Source organism: Notamacropus eugenii, chromosome 1 (assembly GCF_028372415.1).
Source record: "Notamacropus eugenii isolate mMacEug1 chromosome 1, mMacEug1.pri_v2, whole genome shotgun sequence".
NCBI classification, from domain to species: Eukaryota; Metazoa; Chordata; class Mammalia; order Diprotodontia; family Macropodidae; genus Notamacropus; species Notamacropus eugenii.
Window position 1 is genome coordinate 344,876,225 of NC_092872.1, and position 22,487 is coordinate 344,898,711.

Sequence of the window (22,487 nt, forward strand, 5' to 3'; positions counted from 1 at the left end):
CCACACAGCACTGTAATGCCCACTCCTGGGCCCCACTTCCTGCAGGGGCAGGGCCAGAGATATGAGATGAAGACCAAGGTGGGAAGGAAGTGGTGCCTGCCTGTCATCCTCACTAGGGCGGGGACTGGGAGGACACTGGGGAAAGCTTCCCTGCTGGGCCCCCACAGTCACCTTGTTTTGTGCTCAGTTTCAAAGTCACTTTTTTTGCTTTTACTGATTCTTTGGCTTATCTTGAATTAACCCAAGACGCTGAAAGGTGTCTCTATCCCCCAACTTTCCCCAAGCAAACCAAGGAGGGATATAGCTTCTTGAAAGGACCCATGGTCTAGGTACCACCCAGCCTATTCTGATATCTCCAATCCAAGTTCACTGACTCTGTTGTCTTCTTTAGTTTGGAAATGGACATTTTAGCCAGTAGCTTCCATACTGAAAGGTTCATTGTCACATCTGTGCCAGGTGGGTGACCTAGTCTTTTTCCCTGCTTTTCTTTCACTCCCATTAAAAACTTTCTCAGGGAGACTAGAAAAGGAAGCCTGGAAGTTAGTTTCACTTCCATCTCCATGTAGTAACTTGTTTCTCTTTTACCCAGGAACCTTGAGGGTCTTCCCCTCCTACTTTTTTTTTTTTAATTAAAATAGGCCATCCATTGAGCAAATACTTAAAAGAGGCCTACTCATTGAATGTCACTCAAAGTGAGAGTCTGATAAAACCTCAGCCTAAAAGGGCCAGGGTCTCCCATTGCATCCTGGGCCATCTCCAGTCATCCTGATGAATAAATATCTGGCTACTGCACCCAGATGACTCTGGAGGCAAAAGTGAGGCTAGTGACCTTGCACAGCCTACCCTTACTCAAATCAAAGTCAACTTCAAGTCATGTCATCATCTCAATGTCATGGTCCTCTTTGAGAACAAAGGACAAACACAACAACCATGGGAAGCAGCTTCATGAAGTGTTTCCAGAGTGCTGGCCTTGGAAAACAAGAGTCAAGATTTCAAATTCTAACAACCTATCTGGGCTTGCTTCTTCATCTGTAAAATGGAGGGGGGGATGGGAGAAGAAAGGGGAGGAAGGGCAGAGAAAAAGGACTGGTTTCCATGACCTTTAAAGTTCCTTCTACTATGGTCCTACTCCCCATGGCTGCCATTCCCTAAGCCTAGCCTGATTCAGGTAACATGGGGAAGAGAGAGGCAATAATGGAGCTAACTTCTCTGGCCTGACTTTCCTTGCTTCTGCATTCACCTTCACTTATTATTTCTCCACCCTCTCCCTCCCCTCCAGTTCAAGCTTCTTAGAAAACAAGCTGCTCAATATTTTAAGGATAATCAACTTCAAAAGACTTAGCTACTCTGATCAAGGCAATGACCCAAGACAATTCCAAAGAACTTATGATGAAAAATGCTGTCCCCTTACACAGAGAGAACTGATGAACTCTGAGGACAGACTGAAGTATCCTTTTTTAACTTTATTTTTCTTTTGTATGTGTGTGCTTTTTGCAACATGGCTAATATGGAAATGTTCTGTATGACTTCACATGTATAATCAATATCATATTGCTTGCCTTCTCAAAGGGGAGGGACAAGAGAGAAGAAAACAATTTAGAACTCAGTATTTTTAAAAATGAAAGCTTAAATTTTTTTATATATATAACTGGGAAATATTTAACAAAATAAGAAAATATTAAAAAAAAGAAAACATGGTGCTGCCATCTTGCACGCAGCCTACTTATGCTAGCTTCACGTTAGAGTTGTCTTACTTGCTAGCTGCTTGTATCTCTGGCAAGAGGAAAGACTGGGGCATTTGGTGGCTCAGTATTCTCAGCAAGGTCCAAGCTGTGTGTGGAAATCAAATATTCAAAGTATCAAATGTGTCAGAGAATAGTGTGCATGAAGCGAGGGACAGGGGAGACCCTAGCTGAGGATAGACCCCAGCTGGCAAGTTTTATGGGTAGATAAAGGATTCAATTCAAGGTCAAGGAAAAGAAGGAAAGAACTCCTAAGTTACTATATTGTGATGTAGATGTTTAATTAATGTTAATTGAATTGAATTTGGGATAGATTACTACTCATAGTTATATGAAGTCTAAGCTAATCTTAAACTGAAAACATTTTTTGAGCCAACTCATAAATAAAAGCCTTGACAGAGTCAATATTTAAAAGAAATCAGGCTCAGGACAAAAGGAAGTAAAGTAACAAGCTTAAAAGTAAGCCATTACACTCAGCCTCTCCTTGTGTTTGTTAAGAGTTTTGGAAAGTAGGAGCTGTGGTAAAGCCTAAGGCTTTTCAGCCCAAAAATGTAGGAAAGTCCTACCATTCAGGCCAGAGAAAAGATTCAGGGCCTTCTTCCCCTCTCCTGCTTCTGACTGGGAAAATCCCAGAAGAAAATCAATTCAAACTTCTGCTAGTACAGAGCTGTTTCCTGTTTCAGTTTCTAGTTTCAGTTTCCAAGATCTAACAACATCTCATCCAACATGCCCTGGGGAGGCACCAAAGAGTTGGCCTCAGGAACTCTTTAGCTGCCAAACTGATCTGAACCCCAGTCAAGAATATATCACAACACGACATCCCAGTGCCAAGTATGGAAAACAATAAATATCTGTTAGCATGTTCTATCTCCAAAACAAATAAGTACGTTGGTCTCAAGTCATCATCAACTCTGAGGCATGAGTTCTAGGGAAATCTCAGGCTGCCATCATATGAGATTTTTGTCATACTACTTTAGGTTTTCCTTTAACATGGAAATGTTTTTCTGTGTAATTATAATGATAAACTTGGCCTTCAAGAAGATGGAAGAAAATGTGCCTCCCTCCCTTTTTTGCACAGGTCGGGGACTATGAGTGTGAAATACTACATATACTGCCAGACTGGGAGGATGCACTGGTTAGTTTGGCAGAGTTGCTTCCCTTCCCTTTTTTTTTTTTTTTTTGTCTTTGTTACAAGGCAAGGCTCTTCAGGAAGCAGGTGATACTAGATATATGAAAATTAAGGTGATGCAAAAAAAAAGGATATAAATAAAATTTAAATTTTAAAAAAGTCAAGATGTGTTCCATCGTCAGAAAGACACAATAAGAGAAAAAATCCCATAACACCAACTTTGGGGGGAGGGGAAATCAGGGGATGGTCTCTACAGATAGTTCTTGCCACAGTTTATAGTCAGTAATCAGTCTGAGAAATGGTTGGGTGGGGAACTTGTGTATGCTCAACGTCCCCTGGAGACCAGCAGGTGTAGCAATATGTTAATCTAGTGCAAATTTGCTCTTCGACATGGCTGTTATCAGACGTTTGATAAATCATTAATCAAATACACCATAAAAAGATAATGTGTTCAGAACTTGGCTGTAAAGGTCCAAGCTAAAACATTAAATAAATTCTTCTTTAGGATAGCCTCAGAGCAGAGAAACAAACACAAGTTTATTAGGTTCGGTTCTGACAGAAACAAAAGTATGGTCCCTCTCAAATAAGCAGATGTTAAAATTCACTTCTGTACCAATCCATAAGTATAGCTGGATTCTCCCCAACTTAAGTCTGGTTTACAACATAAGTATTTCCACCTAATTGAAAGCTGGAGAGCAACAGTTCTTCTGATGTTCAAAGGTCCAAGTCAGTCAGGTCCAAAGCATGGAAGAGGAAAGTCATTTATCCATCTGCCTAGGAAATGAGCCAGAACCATCTTGTCGGCATAGGCTGCCATGATAAGCTGTCTTGCGGTCAGGGAAAGGACAGAGCAATCAAGTCTGCCCTCAGTGATGTCGTCTGGGTGTAGCTGAGTCAACATTTGTTTACAGGCTCATCTGTACCATCAGCTGGACCCTGAAAGAAAATTTCAAAGTAAGAGTTTTTAAGGAAACATGTTTCAATATAATTGTCCCAGGCATATAAGGACTCAGAGTGCTCCCTTTAATCCACAGTAACATGATCTGTCATAGGAGGAGGGGAGGGCATAGGGGAGAGTCAAGAGACCACAAGAATTGTTTTAACGGCAAAAAGAGCATTCCATAGGTGTATTTGTCTAGAAATTAATCATTAGTAATAGTCCTTCCTTCTTTTCAGGGCAGGGGTTCTTAAACCTAGAGCCCACAAATCCCCAGGAGGTCCATGAACCTAAATTGAAAATATATATATATATATCTTTATTTCAATGTAATCGATTTCCTCTGTAGTCCTATATAATTTATTTTACACATTTCAAAACATTCTGAGGAGTTCACAGGACTTCCCAAAGGAGTCTATGACACAAGAAAGTTTAAAAACCCCTTTTTAGAGGATGGTTGGAATTTGAAGGATCCTAGCCCCAGAAAAGGCCTAAAAACGGACAAAGTAGTGATGGGAATGTTAAAGGTAGGGACTGATGGGAGAAATGTGCCCAAAAGACTTGGTTGTGCTGTCAACCTCTGAGGTATTTTATCAGACCAGGTTTCTTCTGTTATCAACATCTCCACTAATTGATACCTAGAAGCTCTTTCCCTGTCCCTGCTTCATTCCCAAAGCTAGCTCTGAGCTACAGAACAAAGAACTGGCTCTCACTTTACCTTCTCACTCTCATACTTTAATTATTTCTCACTATACAGCTCTCAAAAGACAGAAGAAGAAAGAGCAAGGAAGCTACTGGGTTGTAACCTGCCTGGAAGCTTTCGCGGGAGTCAAATATCTTAATTATGTGCGTAGATTTTGCAGAGAAGCTGGTTAAGAGACCTCTCAGGTGAAAATTAGAAGAAAGGGCTGAAACTGGGTCAAGAAACAGCAACTTCAATCATTCCTTCTCACCTCTTAAACTATGAGTCAACAGGGAAACCCAAAGGCTTAGTAAATAATGACTTATTTTTCAGTCAGTCAGGTAATGACATCTATACGTGCATGGCCCCACTGCAATAGTTAACAGAAATACAGAGCTTTGTTACTGACCATTATATTAGCTCAAACTCAGTGTGAAGCTACAAATGGCCTCAGAATCTACCTTATCATCTGGTTTCCATCCCCCAAACGACCTAATACATTCTAGGACTTTGTCATGAGTTAAAGTCAATCTCACTGGTAATTTGCAGGCTCCATGCTTCCCTTGTCCCCCTCCTTTTTTTGGGGGTGGTGGTGGTGGTGGAGGGGAGTGGGAATCAGGATATCTGCCCTGCTCCAGTGCTGGGACATTGTTCCTGTTCGTCATGACTTTTCAAATATGACTTGACAACTACTTGGCAATCATCTGCAGATTTATTCATTTAGGTTTCAACTCTGGTAATCATTTCTGTTTCTTCCATCAGAAGAGAAAAATCTCCTTGGAAGAAAAGTAGCAACAAATAGGAAGCATATAATTCTTTCTCTCCATCATCTGTTCTCGTCCTATAAATCCCAAGCTGTGGTTCTCTCCCTTTTCTGATCCTCCTCTTGCTCCCAACACAGATCAAGAAACTCTTTCTTTATACTCAGAGCCAACCTCCGCCAAGTCTGGGCTTCAGCGATCTTAACAGTGTTCTTACAGAACTACGCCTCTCTTTAGTACTCCTTTCCTGTTTACTGCCTTAGCTTCCGTCTTTTATATATCTTTTTAAAACATCAACTTTAAATCAATTGGTTCCCTGAGAAGCTAAATGAGTCTCTTTAGTTAGCTCCCCCTCTTCTTCCTCATCATGGTCTCTGTGCTTATGTTCTGAGAAATTCATTTTTGATACTTTGCCATCCCTCTTGTTCCAGTTTCCCCTGTCAAATTTTAGGCTATGGAATGCCACCTGATTTCATTCCTCTGAATATTTGGAAATCTGCTTTCCACATTCTAGGGGAATATGTTTGGTTTTCCTCTCCTTATTCCTTATAAACTCTAAGATGAGGTGACTATTTCCCCCCAAGGTTCCCATCATTTCTACTTCAGCATCTAATTCTTCCTTGTTGGTCCAGAATGAGATGTAAAAGAATAGTGCCCTTGGTTGTTTTTTTCACCTTTGGAATAATAAAACTATCATTAAAGGAAGTAAAAATATTTATTAGCTCTTCTGCTTTTGACAGAGGAAGCTACAACATATATTCAAACAATTTCTATACTACTCCTCCATGTCAGGTTTGTGATGTGTTTCCTTAACATCTCATCAATTTTGTCCTCTTATTCAAAGGGTCTATAATATACTCCCTCAAGAATATAATTTCAATTTTTCTTCACCACTCTATCATGCTTCTCCATTCAATTTCTAGATTTCCTCACAACTAAATCTTCTCAAAACACACTGCTCCACCACTGACCCTGTTTTTTTTAAATAAGTTATAACTTTCCATATCTATATTCCAATCACTAGTTCCAACCCACCAAGTTATTGTATGAGCTCAAATTTAATTTCCTACATTAGGATAGTTAGTTCACTTTATTATCTAAACTTTGTGCTTCTAAGGAAAGGCACATTTGAGGCCATGAGTTTTACTGCTGGTTCTCTTTTTGTATATTGTGTCCAGTGGCTTACTGGTCCTCTTTACTGATTCTTCCTCTATAACAGATACTTTTTGTGTATATTTGGGCATTTTTTCTCCTTTACCCATCAATTTCAGTTTAAAATACTTTTGATCTGATTTGTAAAACTGTTTCTTCTTGAGGCAACTTTAACTCAGAGCAAATGAGGGTAGAGCTCTTAAGAAGCAACACAAACTGAAACAGGTAATCTATAGCTTTAGACATAGATTTATTGAAAAGTTTCTGGTTAAGAGTCTGGTTATTAAACGCAAAAGTAAAATAAATTTTGATCCTTCCATTCTCCACACATAGATGTGGAAGCAAAAAGACTAGAAACAGAGAAAATAGGGATCAAGGCCCATCTCTGGCATTAAATGTTACATGGCTATAGATGCTTTGGGTAAAGGTCCTTGGCTCCTCTATCTTCCCTTCTGTGATGTGTGGGACAAATGTGGATTCCCCTTCCTGTTTACAAAGACTATGGGGAAGGCTCATGGGAAGATTCTACCACTGACTGAATATTAAGGGACATGTTGGTAGGTGGAGACAGTAAATCAGCTGAGAAAATCCCATCCTTTGGTTAACCAAGCATTTATTAAGTCCACAGTGCTGTGTTCTGGGGCTGCAAAGTCAAAACAGAAGTCTCTATCCCCAAGGAGCTTACATATCTAGTGGAAAGAAACAATACATATATCCGTTAAATATAAAAAGGAGTACTAAAAACTGGAGATAAAGAAAGGACTCTTATAGGAAATGCCTTGAGCTAGCTCCGAAGAAGCTGAGGTGAGGTTGGAGAACATTCTAAGTGTGGGGAGGCAGGGGCAATCTAAGCAAGGCAAAGAGATGGGAGATGGAACATATGGAAAAGAACAAGTAGCCTGGCTGGCTGAGGTGTAGACTGAAGGTGAATGATGTATCCTCAGTCTTCACAGACAGGTTGGAATCAGATTTGGAAGAACTTTAAACACCAATATGAAGAAGACATATTTTGTCTTAAAAGCAATGAGGAATAGCTTAGAGGTTCTTGGTACAGGCAATAGCACGAGCAAACTTGTGTTTTAAGAATATCAATTTGGCAGACTGAGAGATGAACTGGACAGGGGAGACAGGACATAAGGAGGATAGTTAAGAGGCTAGTATAATTATTAAGGTGCAAAGACACAAGGGCGTGACTCAGGGTAGTGGTGATGTGAATGGAGAAAAGGGGAACAGGTCTAAAAGATACAGAGGCAAAATTCAGAAGAGTCAGCAACCAACAAGAAAGGGTGTGTGGGAGAGGAGAGTCAAAGTGTGGAAGGGTGGGAGTAAACAAACACATGCATCAAGGGAAATTTCAAATGGTAAATATATTGAGCAATTAAAATGCTATGTGTTTACATTCTAATTAGGGGAGAAGAAACAAGTATCCCCTCAGAACTCTATGTCTTCAAGGTTCACAGAGGAAAGGGGTGAGAGAGAGGAATGTATTGGGAGGAGAATGGGAGAAATGGAATGGGGTAAATTATCTCTCACATAAAAGAGGCAAGAAAAAGCTTTTTCAATGGAGGGGAAGAGAGGAGAGGTGAGAGGGAAAGAGTGAATGCTACTCTCATTGGATTTGGCTTAAGGAGAGAATAACCTGCACACTCCATTTGGTATGAAAATCTATCTACAGGAAATAGGGGGGAAGGGGAAAAGTGTAGGCGGAATAATAGAAGGGAGGGCAAATGGGAGGAGGGGGCAATTAGAAGTAAACCCTTTTGAGGAGAGACAGGGTCAAAAAGAGAGAATAGAATAAATGGGTGGCAGGACAGGATGGAGGGAAATACAGTTAGACTTTCACAACATGACTATTATGGAAGTGTTTTACATAACTACACATGTATAACTTACATTGAATTGCTTGCCTTCTCAGTGGGGATGGGTGGGTGGGGAAGAAGGGAAAGAATGAATGTTAAAAATTGTTTTTACATGCAACTGGGAAATAAGACAAACAGGCAATGGGGTATAGAAACTCAAAATCTTGTGGAAGTGAACGCTGAAAACCAAAAATCAATTAATTAATTTTAATAAAATGGTAGAGGCCACAAGCAGAAAAGAAATAATTCTAAGTTACATAAATACGTGGTCCTCTTTTTTTTGTTGTTCTTTACATATGGAAATGTTCATGTTTGTTGATGTTGTCAAATTCATAATAATGAAAAAGAAAATTTCAAAGCAAATCTTCCACAATCTAGAGCAGAGAGAGCCTTGGTATTTAGAACCCAGTCAACTAGAGATTCTCTGATGGTAGTGAACAAACTGACTCAGAATTCAAACAAGCACTAAGTGCTAAGTATTAGTGACACAAAAAATCCTGCCCAGAAAGACCTTACGTTCTAGTGGAGGGAAAATATAGAAACAAGTAATTACAAATTAATTTAGGGGAGAGGATGTTGTCAGGCAAAAGCAGTAACATTTGGAAGAACCAGAAAAAGTCACGTAAAGGTATGGCACCCAAGCTGAGCCTTGAAGGCAGCTAGGAATTAATTCTAGGGTGAGTATTTCAGGTATGGAGGAGGACCTGTGCAAAAGGACAGCTAGTACAAGATGGAATGCTGCTGTGTTTGGGAAATAAGCAAGTAGGCCAGTTTGGCTAGAGATATTTTACCCAATCTCATGAGATATTTCATCAAATGCTTCAATAAAATCTATGTACATTATATCTATAGTATTTCCTTGATCTACTAGTTTAGTAACTCTATATAAAAAAGAGGAAGTAAAATTAGTCTGTCAGGGCCTTTTTTTTTTTTTTTTGCAAGTAATAGTATTTTTTTCCAGTTACATGTAAAGATAGTTTACAACATTCATTTTTGTAAGATTTTGAGTCCCAGATTTTTTCCTCCCCAAGATGGCATGCAATATGACATAAGTTATACACGTACAATCATATTAAGCATGTTTCCATATTAGTTATGTTGTGAAAGAAGTATCAGAACAGAAGTGAAAAACCATGAGAAAGAAAAAACAAAAAAGCAAATATAGTCTGCTTCGATCTGCGTTCAGACTCCATAGTTCTTTTTCTGGATGTCGACAGCATTTTCCATTATGAATCTTTTGGAATTGTCTTAAATCACTGTATTGCTAAGAAGAGCTAAATCTAACAAAGTTACTGTTGCTGTTACTGTGTACAGTGTTCTCCTAGTTCTATTCACTTCACTCAGCATCAGTTCATGTGAGTCTTTTCAGGTTTTTCTGAAATCTGCCTGCTCATCATTTCTTAGAACACAACAGTATTCCATTACATTCATATACCCCAACTTGTTCAGCCATTCCCCAACTGATGGGCATCCCCAAAATTTCCAATTGTTTGCATGGCCTGTTTTTGATGAAACCATGTTGAACACTCTTTCTTTTCCGAATGTTCACTAACCATCTCTCTAATAATCTATTCTAGAATTTTGCCAGGAATTGAAGTTAAACTCATTGGCCTATAGTATGCAGAAACCATTTTCCTTTCTTTTTTTGCAAAACTGATACATGTGACTTCTCCAAACCTGTGCTGGCTTTCCCATTTCTTCATACTTTTTAAATACTACACTAATAATGGCTCAGTAAAAAAACTTTCGAGGTTCCCTTTCTATTTTTTGTGGCACTCCCATTGCTGACTTCATTGATATGTCACTGATGTGACACCAAAAGGTCAATGCTTGCTCACACTCTGCCATTCCCACTTTACCTACTTTCCTTTCTTTTCCTTTTCCCTCTTCTCCATATTTTCCTTCTTCCACGCCTGGACCTGGGTTTTTTAAGGTTATCCACATTGCTCACCAGTGGGTTGTTTTTTGGTATTTCTGTTCTAAAAAGAAAAGTTTCTGTAACGTTCCAGGAATAAGTGGGAGCCAGTGAAAAGGCAAGGGGATGGAAGATATGTGTCATGAAACTAGTTTGGCTGAACTGTAGACTGCATGAAGGAGAGTAACATGTAACAAAGGGGGAAAGGTAGCATGTGGCAAGGCTGTGAAGTGCTTTAAATGCCAGTGGTATATACCTGTCCCTAGAGGTTGATAGGTTTAAGAAGGAATCTTAGCAAACATTTAGTATTCCTCATTTCCAGATGAAGAAACTGAAGCCCAGAAAACTTAAGGTAATATCGAAATTACTGAAAAGAGGGTCAGACCTATACTTTAGGAAACTCATTTTGGCAACACTGTAGAGATCAGAATGGGGTAGGGAAAGATTTGAGGGAGACCAACTAATAAACTACTGCACTAGTTTAGGTCAGAGATGAACTAGGACCAGAACTAGGGTTGTGATTGTGTGAATATAGGGAGGGGCTGTATAGAAGAGGTAGTGTGGAGACAGAATTAACAAGACTTGGCAACTGAAGGAATATGTAGTGTGAGTGAGAGTGAGGAGCTGAAAATAACAGAGGCAGCTTAGGTCATGCAGTGGATGCACCACCTAGCAATGCAGAACTTGGAGTCAGGAAGACCTGAGTTCAAATATGGCCTCAGACGCTTATTAACTGTGTGACGCTGGGCAGGTCACTTAACTTCTGTCTGTTTCAGTCTCCTCATCTATAAAATGGGAATAATAATAGCACCTAGAATTGTTGGAAGGATAAAATGAGATAATATATTTAAAGTACTTTGTAAAGTTTAAAGCATGATGTAAGTACTAGTTATCATCATCACCATTATTATATCGTTTCAGAACTTGGGTGACTGGAAGCCTGGTAAAGCTCCATCAAAAATAGGGAAATTTGGAAAAGGGGTTCATTTTTGAAGAAAAGATAATGAGTTCTGTGTCACACACACTGAGTTTGAGATGCTTATAGGACACCTAGTTTGACTATCTTCTAAGAAGATGGTTATGTGGAACTGGAACTCAGGAGAGAGATTAAGAGTAGACATACAGATTTGGGAATTATTTGCATAGAGATGATAATTAAACCCATGACAGATGATGAGTTCATTAAGAGAACTCCACGGAAGCAAAACTCGCAGGGCCATGTGTCTGGTAGGTCACAGTAAGGATTTCTTTTAGGTATGAGTTGCATTAGATGGCCCCTGAGGTTCCTTCTAACTCTAAAATTCTGTGATTCTGTGAAGTGGAAAACCTAGTGACTGGAACAGTACCTTTTCTAGCTCTAAAATTTTCATAAGACAAATGATAATAAGACACCCTAGACTCCTAATGTTAACCTTTTCCTACAGTACTGGCAAAGACAACTTTCTACTCACTAAACCATATTTGGAACAGAACCAAAAGAAAGCACTCTGAAGGGAAGGAGGGTAGGAATTTCCATCTACTACTGAGGAAGAGTAAAGAGCTAAAGATAGTTTCAATTCAATTAAGGGTCTCTTGTGTGCAAGAAAAATCAGAAACAGAAGTAAATTTGATATAAAAATGGAAGGTGGGAGTATTCCCTAGGGTTTACTCTAATGCCATAGAGGCTGATCTGATCTACTGATTCACTCAGACTGATCTTTCCTCTCCAACACCAGAAAAAGTCAAATGGTTCCTGCTCAGACCCAGGGAAAACTTAAAGAGAATTCACCACACTGGCCAAAAAGGAAGAAGGGTCACTTCCAGGGTTCTTAGCAGAGAACACCCTCTGTTCCTCCCTGGGTACACTCCCAGGTTTTCTTCTTCCTCCCATCCGTCAGGGAAGCAGCAGCTGTCGCTGTGATGCTTAACCTCCCCTTGAACCATCATGTCCTTGATATAGTCACGCAAGTTGCGCCTGTGTTTGCCAGGCTGTTTCACACACAGGAATGAAGAGGATGAGAAGCCCTGGCCCTTCAGAAACACATGCCAAGGAAGGTGGGCAGGCAGAGGGAAAAAAGAATGAAGGTTGTAAGGAGAGGGGCAGGGGTAGGATGCCTCAGAGAACACACTGGTAGCACTTCATCTTGGGTTACTCAGCAACATGCAACAACAACCCTGCCCATCACCCTCTGGCCCAGAGATCTGAGGTTTTGGCTTGGAGCGAGCCTATGTAAATATAGAGATGCCTCGAAGTAACAAATCCTCAGGGGGAAAAAAAAGCTTCTTTGGATAGAGGAAGCTGGGTCACTTCTGCTTCAGAGTGCTGGCAGCTGGCAGGAAGGCAGTAGAAGGCCTTCAATGACTTGGTCACCTGGAAACAGAGAAGAGCCATGAGGGCCATAGCCCAGTAAGCCAGTCAGAATGCCCCATCTGGCTCCATAAGCCTAAAGGATTGCACTGGGAACTATCACCTAGAAAGAAGGTAGGGAGAGAATTTGTTACCAGGTATGATAGGTATGAAATAAAGAAGGCTTCCTATACTGTTTCTAACTCTGGTCAACAAGTTTACAACAATGAAGCACTATCACTGGAACCCAATTTCATCAAAAGAAGAATGAATCCCAAGAATCATTATCCTGTTAGCCAGGATCCCTGGTTTTGTAATTGCAAATTAACTGGTAAACTAGTCCATTACTTGACAACCAACATTAACTCCTGGCCAGTATGAAGCAGGTATCTCTGCTCTTCAGTCACACACACAATACAAGATGCTCATCTTACAACAGAGTCAAGTTCTCTGCAGATGCACAGAGTAGGGGCAGGGGCAGGAGGAAAGGTGGGAGTTGCTGAACCAAAGTAAAGTGTGGTAAAATAGAAAGAGAGCACTGGATTGGGATCTACAAGTCATGAATTCCAACCGTAGCTAGGCCACTTAAAAGTGAACTTAAGTAAGTCATTTAACCTCTAAGGTTCCCAATTTCTTCCTCTATAAAATGAGGGAGTTAAGTTAGATTACATCTAAGGTCCATTCCAACTCTATGTCTATTTCCAACTCTATATCTATCAATAAACATTTATTAAATGCCTACTATTTATCCTATGAATAATCTACAGGTGGGGAGAATAATATCATCACCTTACATTTCTGCAGTACTTAATAAAACTTAACAGTTCTTCATAAAGGCTTTCCATGTACATTATTTCATTTGATCATCACAACAGCTGAGTGAAGCAGGTAAATGAGATTTTTCCCCATTTAACAGATGTGGAAACCAAAGCTTCAAGAGTTTAAGTGTCTTTCTTATAATCACAGCACTGGTGAGAAGAAGAAGAACTAGAACCAGTCTTCTTTCTAGATCTAAGAATATTAGTACTAGAGAGATCTAGTACAACCCCCTCATTTTACAGATGACCAAACAGAGCCCTAGAGATAAGAAGGGATTTTTGTCCAAAGTCATGGAATCAACCAACAAGCATTTACTAAGCATCTAATATGTAGCAGACACTAAAGATACAAAAAGCAAAATCTAAATAGCCCCTGACATTGATGAACTTACAATCTCTCAAGGGCAGAAAACATAAATATGAATAGGTATATATAAAATAGACGTAATTTTTTTGCTAGCAGCCCTGAGGATCAAGAAAGGTTTCATGTAGAAGGTAGTGCTTGAGCTTCCCCTCCCCTCCTTCTCCTATCCAAAGGAAGGTAAATTTAGATGGCCAGAGGATGCCAAGTTAACTTGAGGTTTACTGGCTAGACCCTTCCCTTCGCTTCCTTTCCCTTCCCAGAACCTTAAACCTACTGCACTCTGAAGTCCATAGATTGGACAACACTAGGACCCTGCCCAAGCTCCACTTGGCTGTTTTTTGGACCCTCCTGGCTTAAGAGTGATTATCAATTGTAACTGTTGCTTTTTCCCTCCCAGACTGATGTCTTTTTTTCTTTGTCTCATTAAAGGGGCCATCCCCTGGCTACTTCTTAAACAGGCCTATTCAATGAATGGACATTACCTCACCCTAAGTAAGTATCTGCATAGACCTTGGCCTAAAGGGGTCAAGGTCTCCTGTTGCATCCTGGGTCATCTCCAGTCATTCTGATGAATATCTGGTCACTGGATTCAGATGGCTCTGGAGGAGAAGTGAGGGTGGTGACCTGCACAGCCCTCCTTCACTCAAAACAAAGTCAAGTGCAAGTCATGTCATCATTTCTCTGATGGCATGGTCTTCTTCAGCAACAAAGGACGAACACAACAACAACAACAACAACAACAGTAAACTAGAGAATCTAAGATGCAGAGTACTTTCTAGGAAGGAGGAACAGCCAGAAACAAGATGGAAGATTGAGTGCTGTGTGTGAAGTACAGCAAGAGGGCCAGCCTGGATGGACTGCATGAAAGGAATTAATGAATAAAATGACCAGAAAGGTGACCAGGATGTAAAGGGCTTTAAGCATCAAAAAAAGAGCTTATATTTGATCCTAGAGGCAAAAGGGAGCCATTTGAAGTTTACTGAGTTATGGCTTACATGGTTATGAGAGGAGAATGGATTCAAGTGGAGAGAGATCTGAGACAGGGAGACCAATTAGGAGAGTACTGCAATAGTCCAGGTAATAACTGAGAAGACCCTAAAGTAGGGATACATATGAGAAAGAAGGTATAGCAATTAATTGGATATGGAGGGTGAGAATGAGACACCAAGTTTGGGAGCATGTAAAAATGAGAGGATTATAGTAAAAAGGAAGTTTTAAAGAGTGTTGGATTGGGTGGGAGGGTAGAAGGGAAGAAGATAGCATGTTGTTTTGGACATACTGAACTTCAGAGGCCACAAAACTAGTGACAGAGCTAGGAGTAATGGTAGGCTCATCTGGTTTCCAGTCCTCTCTCTGTGCTTTCAACTACACTAGGACTGAGCAAGATGTAAGACAATCTCCTTGGATTTGGAAAAGTCAGAGGCCATAAAAAAAAGAAAAGATCATTTAAATCATTGGTATCAAACTCAAATAGGAATTGATCCCTACTGGCTACATACTGACTTAGAAAACCACAAATTAACATTATCTATAATGTGTTTATTTTTATTTTGTTAAACATTTCCCAATTACATCTTAATCTGGTTCAGGTACTAGTCTGGGAGTTTGATACAGTGGACTTTTTTCACTGAGTTCAAGGTTAAATCTCAATGTCTCAACTTCCTTTCCCTATCATTACTCAAAAACCCTGTCCTTCCCCACAACTTGTGCATCATGCTGATACCACACTATTTAGTGATTATCTGCTTGCTAACACTCTCTGGAGGCTCTGTAAGGAGCAACTGTGTAATTCAATCTGTACAGTGTCAAGAATGGCATATTAATCAAGACTTTTTAAACCAAACACTGCTACGGACAAAGGGTTGTCTTCAAATACTAATAAGGGCTATCTTTCAGAGTTTAGAGTAGTGACTACATTTACCCAGCAGAACACACTCACCTGGATATGAATCATCAGCACTAAAGAGGCCTTCCAAAACATGCATGAAATCAGAATATTCAACAGTAAGGGTACTAAGTCACTATTAGAACATCCATAAAAACTGCATAACACCAACTGTCCTTCAACTTTGGCCCTGCTGAAGCAGGGTATGAAGGGAGTAAAGTCTCTTAGCTTGGGAGTACAGGAACTCAGCATAACTTCAAAGCAACAATAAAAACTTTTAGCACCTTCGTAAAGCTAACTCAGACACATAAGAGCTATTATGGATTGCTAGGGATAGGAGAAATCAGCCAGATTGATATTTGCCCTGTGCAAATCACTCTAACAAAAATACAATGAGCTAACTTTTAGATTCAAAGGCTGACTTTTAGACCCATATGAGTGGCTGGGCTGAAATAAAACAAAAAATATTCCTGTGTGCCATGAAAGGGCTACCTCCATGTTGCATAAGAACTATGGTTAAAATACTCTCCTTCAAGGTTCAGAAAATGGTATATTTGATGTATGAGTGCATTTATAGACCCCATTTGAATCATAAGTATCACTTCCATGACATAAAAGAGAGAAGGACTTGAAGGTTAGACTAACAGTAGTCACAAAAGTCTCCATGACCCAAACCGGAAAGATGATATTTTGACGTTCTCTTTTTTGTTATCAAATTCTCATCAATGACTCTAGAGCCATATGGAACTGCCCAGCAATTAAGCTCAGACCCTGAGACCAAACTAAAGAAAAACAGTAACATTACTTGTTAATTTTGGCTCAAGGCAGAAAAATTCTCCAATATCTGAGTCACCAAAATGAACTAGAGAAGTTCTGTACAGCAGCAGCTGACCCAAAAACAACTGCTACAATAAATCAAGGTTGCATCATTTTCCAAAATCCCCTACACTGCTTTTAAAACCACTCTAGTTTTAAAAACTTTCCCTATGTTTCCCCTTCTGCACTGGGAATCACAAAATGCTTTCTTAAAAATGCTGTCCCAGAAAGAATACAAGAGGCTCAACCTCAAGTTTAAAATTTGTAGTTCAGAAGCCAATCTAAAAAAAAAATTCCAATTGTTTAGAAGCAACATATCATTCATTTCATCCATACACACCTTAAACGAGCACACGCACCCCCTTGCCTCCTACCGAGACAATCTTAGAGAAGAATGAGCTTTGAGGGTTCTCTCCTCCCAGATCCTAGGAGCAGTCTGTGTCTTGTGCACCTAATTGAAGCTCAAAGTTGGGAGGCTTGTCACCATCTACATGTATATGATAAAATCAGGAATGTAAAATCAGGACTATCAGACTAGATAATTACACTGCCCCTTTAGCTTGGCTTTTGTGCTTGTTCAGTTTCATTTGTATGGCAGGACCCAAAATTTAGCAGCTCTGACCTAGAAAGCCTTTGTGGGGAGTTAGAAGACAGACTTGTAAATGTCTTAAACAAGATACAAGTTGGTAATCAGGAACTAACAGAAATCAAAGGGGACTTTCTAACTTCAAGTCAGAAAGAATCCTGAGACAGAGACATTAATTCTGCTAACAGGTGATACCCTCAGCAGGAGGAAGCAAGTAGTTAAAAAAACAGTCTCAATGACTGTTGGCTCAAAATACCTTACTGCTTGGTTTCTATTCCGAAAGAGCTTGGTCCTTGGAGGCAAAGAGACTAAGAACTCCCTTTAAGGAAAGAAACTGAGGTTTTTTTTTCATCCTAGTTAGATGATAGGCTTTGTGGGACCTTGCCTTTTTAAAAGAAGGCTGGGGTCGGGGGGTGTCAACTAATAGAAAGACAGTAAAGCTCACTCCTCAGGTTATGGGGAAGAAATAGCACCTTCGCTGAGGATTCCAGCTGAAGTTCAGTAGAAAAAGAGAAGCAAGGAGTAGTCGACAAGTAATACCCAAAAAAGAGCAGAAGACATACAATGGTCAGGTCCTAAGTCCAACCTATTGAAGTGGCCAGCAAGAAACAGACACTGAGAGAACATCAGCATTCCTACAACATTAGAGGAATGAACTACTCCTCTCTATATGAGCACCTGTCACATGTGTTCTCTCCTTAAATCTGCTCCAGACATAGGAGTTCCCTATGTGTTCCCCTCCACATGATCCCTAATAATGTCCACTCTCCCTATGAAGATGTATGTGTCTGTGGAAGAGTGTGCCTCAATTTCATGGAAAGAAAGGTACAGAAATATTCAACTGCCACTTTCCTTACTATGCCACTTCACTAAGTGCCTGTGTTTTGGGTTAATTGTTCTCTGACTAGGAAAAAGTAAATCAATTTATACTCAAAAACCCTCAATATCATTCTCCTTTCTCCTACTTTATATCAGCCTCCTCGTCCAGGTCAATTCCTCAACATGTACCCCTGATCATGTTCCCTCCTGTCTTCTCCATAATATGTAATATTATATATACATATATAGATAGATAATATAGATAATGTAATATATATTCTTTATAATCAATTCCTCTCCCCCAATATTCAGTCTCTCCTTATCCATCAGTTCTTTCCCTAATGTTTATAAACACCACAAAGACTCCCCATCTTCAAACCTTTGCTAGGCCCTCCCATCCCCTCAAATCACTGTTCTGTGCACCTCATCCCTTTCACAACCAAACTAGAAAAGGCTACCTATACTCCTTGCCTCCACTTCCTCTTCCTCTCACTTCTCAGTCTTTTGCGATCTGTTTTCCCACAACACCACTCAATTCAAACTACTCCCTGAAAAGTTACCAAAGACCTTCTAACTAACAAATCTAATGGCTTTTTCTCGTTCCCCATTCTTCTTGACCTCTCTTTGCTGCTGGTAACCACCTCCTTCTCCTACACTCTCTCTCCTCTAGGTTTCTGCAACATAATTCACTCTCTTCTGGTTCCTGTACCTCTCTGACCACTCCTTTTCAGTCACCTGTGCTAATTCATCATTTGTATCATGCCTCCCCCTTGACCAGAGATACATTGCAAATCTCTATCCTAGGCCCTTTTCTCTCCTGTCTTCCTTGACCGACATCACCAGCTCACAGAAGTTTAAAACTCATCTGTGTAAGGATGATGCCCAGACCTGTGTGTTCAGCCCCAGTCTCTTCTGAGCTCCAGCACATCTCCAAATGCCTAGAGGACATTTCAGACAGGACAGGCATCTTATTCCCCAAACAAAATTCATTATTTTTTCCCCCAAATCCACCCCTCTTCCCAAGATTGTTGTTGCTGTTCATGCTTTTTTTTCAAAGAGGAACAAGCACATCGTGGGTGGTATCTTGACTTGCATGTGAATTGGATTTCAGTGCAGTTATGCAAAGTCTTCAGCTTCACAGAACCATCAGAGTCCAAGAGCAGGACAAAAGTCAGGACAACTAACAATGGCCCAGGATACAGTGGATAACCTTGGCATCTTTGGTGTCTAACCAAGCTCTGAGCACTCCACAGTGCTTGCTTCTGCCACCTTCATGACCACTGAAACTGTTCTCTTCTGCCCATTCTCCTGGAGGAAGTCTTCATACGCTTGAATAGACATCCCCCCTAATTCACCAGGCTTTACCCTCAACCTGGTTTAGCCCATCTGCTGAAATGGTTTACTGGGGTGTGGCCACTGCACATGCTACAGCTTCTTGGAGCCACATATCTGATAGAGTGATGATAGCTGACAAATATGTAGTATTCAGTCCTAGTAATCCTCCACCACTCTGCAGTAAGGGAGAAAGTATACTTCATTATCTGTTCCTTGAGATCTAGGTTGGTTTTTCAGTTACGCACAGTTTGACTTCCTTTTTAGTAATCTTTTAAAATTTATTGTGTTATAATCACCATGTATACTGTTCTCTTGGTTTGGCTTATTTCACTCTGCATCAATTCATACAAATCTTTCCATATTACCCTGGGTTCCTTACTTATCATTTCTTACTGTACAATGGCATATTAATTCCATTACATTCACATACCATTTTTTTATTCCACAAATTAACCCATTTATTGTTGGACTGTGAGCTACAGATATGTGACAAGATGATTTTACTGGTCTTTCAATTCCTTCAGTCTTCTAATGGCAGATTTGACTGTGACTACAGAGGTGGTATTATAGGTTCATGCACCACCAGCTACTGCTTTCATATAGGATCCACAATGCCAGATACCTACAGCCTGTGTCTTCATTTTAGTCTCGCCACAGAAGGAGCAGGTATACCTGGCATGCTAGCTAATTTCAATTGTCCTCACCATTTTTCTGAGGGATGCACCATAACATGTTCCATATTTACCAACAATTCCAACCTTCTTGATACATTTAGCCATGTTGCAAGATGAAGAGCTAGAGCTCAGAGAGGCCATATATCATTTTTTTCAACCATTCCTCAATTATTGGGGACCTATATTGTTTCTAGTTCCAATTCCTTTGATAAAAAGGATGCTACTATAAATTTTTTTGGTTCACTTTTTTCTTTCTGTCTTAGACCTGCTTCAGATATCTGCCCAAGACAGCCATCTGGCTCAGAGGTTATTGCCACATTTACCACTTTTCTTGCAGAATTCCAAATTCAAGTCCAGAATAACTAACTGGCCTATAAAATAGTTCCATTTATATTGGAACAATTTTACTTCCTTCCCATCCTCTTGTCTCTTTCCCTGTGACCACTGTCATCTCTGTCAATTTGTCTGTCAATTACAGAGTTGTTTTAATCTGCATTTCTATTGCTATTCGTGATTTGGAAAGTTTTCATTTATAATTTGCAATTTTTTGGAAAAAATATTAATGCAATAACTGCATGTATATTTTGCAGTTAGTTTCTCTATAATACCTGATGCAAATGTTTTTCCCCACTCTATTTCATTCCTCACCCTGTCTTGTGACTGGTTTATTCCTACAAAAACTTTTTAATTTTTTGTATTCAAAACTGCCTGGTTTTTATGATCTCCACTGTCTCTTGTTTGGCTAAGAATTTTTCCCTTAAGAAGGGAAACCAGTAGTACTAACTTTTAAAATACCCTTTAGAAAGCTGTAATCAACAAAACCATTTGGTCTGGTTAAAACATAAAAAAGTTGATCAATGGAACAGATCAGAGACTACTGGAGTTTGGGAAACAGATGACAAACATAGCACAGAGGTGTGATATAATAAGCATGGGTAACTTAAATTTTTCAAACATTTGATAGGAATCTTACTCTTTTCTGCCACAAGCAGAACAATTGATAAGTTCTTGACTTTCCTTAGTGATCATTTATTTCATCTTTCAAAAGGCAGAGAAACCTATAAAGGAAAATTTTTTTCTGGATCTGATTCTCACTAACAGGGAAGAATTGTTTGTTGGAATGGAAATGATGAAAATCCTGGGGAAAGTGACCACTTCTTTGTAGAGTCTGTGACAGAGGAGAGGAAATCTGAGTATAGTTGGACCTGCACTACAGATTTTGAGAGATCAGACTTCAAATGGTTCAGAACGAAGGTAGGGAGGACTCCCTGGGATAAAATACTTCAGGGGAAATCAACTCTGAAGGGATGGAAGATGAACAAAAATGAAAATCTGAAGACATAAAGTGAAATTATTCCAATGACAAGAAAAAATGGAATTTGTCTGAAGAAATCCATATGGATGTACAGGGAATGCACCAACCCAACTTATATTTTAAAAAGTAATATATTGAAAATAGAAGCAAGGTCAGGTTAAAGAAGATGACTATTAAAAAGATGGCATGTTCATTGTAAAATAGTGTCTAGAATGCTAAAGCTTGGCATGAACTGGCTGGCAAAGGAAATAAAATATACTAAGGACTTTGTAAAAAAAAAAAGCTATATAGAAGAAGAAAAGGAGATCAAAAAAGGGATAGGACCTCTGCTTGGGATAATGGAGATGGGGGGCAGAGCCAAGATGGCAAAGTAAAGCAGGGACTCTCCTGAATGCTTCCAAATTCACCTCCCAACAACATTAAAATAATGCCTCAAAATGAATTCTGGAGTGGCAGAACCAACAAAAAGGATGGAACAAAACAATTTTTTTGCCCAAAAAGGCAAACAGAAGGTCAACAGGAAAGGTCTGTCTCACTGGGGTGAAAGTGGTGTACAGTCAAGCACAGGCCCTGATCCACAAGCAGGCCTTGAGGGCAAATGAACTGGCAGCAACAGCTTTCAGAGCTCCCAGTCCACAGATGATAAAGTGGTCGGAAGGAGATCATAGGGGATTCTTTGCTGGCACTGGAAGCAGGACTCTGTTGCAATGCGCATACACAGTTCCAGGTCTCAGTCTCAGGGACAAGAGAGCACTAGCAGAAGCAGTGACCCTGCTAACAGTTCCAGGATGTAAAAGAGTGTTTCTGGTTACTCACAGACCAGAGTACAGGCCAGGAGAGTAGTGAACACACCTCTCCTTGGATCATACCACCTTGGAAGAATTGAAAACTTAAAGACTTGCTCCCTCCCACTCCCCATGCACACCCACAAACTACCTCTAAAAATAGCAGCATAAAATCCTGAAGCTTAGGACAGTGCCCCTTCCACCTCAGGAGCAGAATTCAACTTTCACATAAAGTTAAAAGTCAAGAAATAGGCTAGAAAATGAGTCTGAACACAGATAGTTATCATGGTGACCAGGAAGATCAGAGGACAAACTCAGAAGAAGACAACAAAATCAAAGCAGCTATATGCAAAACTTCAAAGAAAAATGTAAACTGGCCTCAGGCCCCAAAAGATTTCCTGGAAAAGCTCAAAAATGATACTAAAAATCAAATAAGAGAGACAGGAAAATTTTGGAAAGGAAATTAGAGTAATGAGGAAAAAATCATGAAAAAAATCAACAGCTTGGTAAAGAAGGCACAAAACACCACAGATAATACCTTAAAAAACAGAATAGGCCAAATAGTAAAAGATGAACAAAAATTCACC

At 39.8% G+C, this 22,487-nt stretch overlaps 1 long non-coding RNA gene and 1 pseudogene across 1 annotated transcript in view; both read right to left on the reverse strand.

Moving 5' to 3' along the window:
- Positions 1-3,388: 3,388 nt before the first annotated feature.
- The window catches only part of LOC140518144 (uncharacterized), a 96,880-nt gene continuing 77,781 nt past the window's right edge, over positions 3,389-22,487 (reverse strand). The window contains exon 3 of the long non-coding RNA XR_011971838.1: positions 3,389-3,807. This is a non-coding gene — a long non-coding RNA (uncharacterized lncRNA). The remainder of the gene's footprint in view (positions 3,808-22,487) is intronic.
- On the reverse strand, positions 19,528-20,024 carry LOC140518143 (large ribosomal subunit protein eL43-like; annotated as a pseudogene).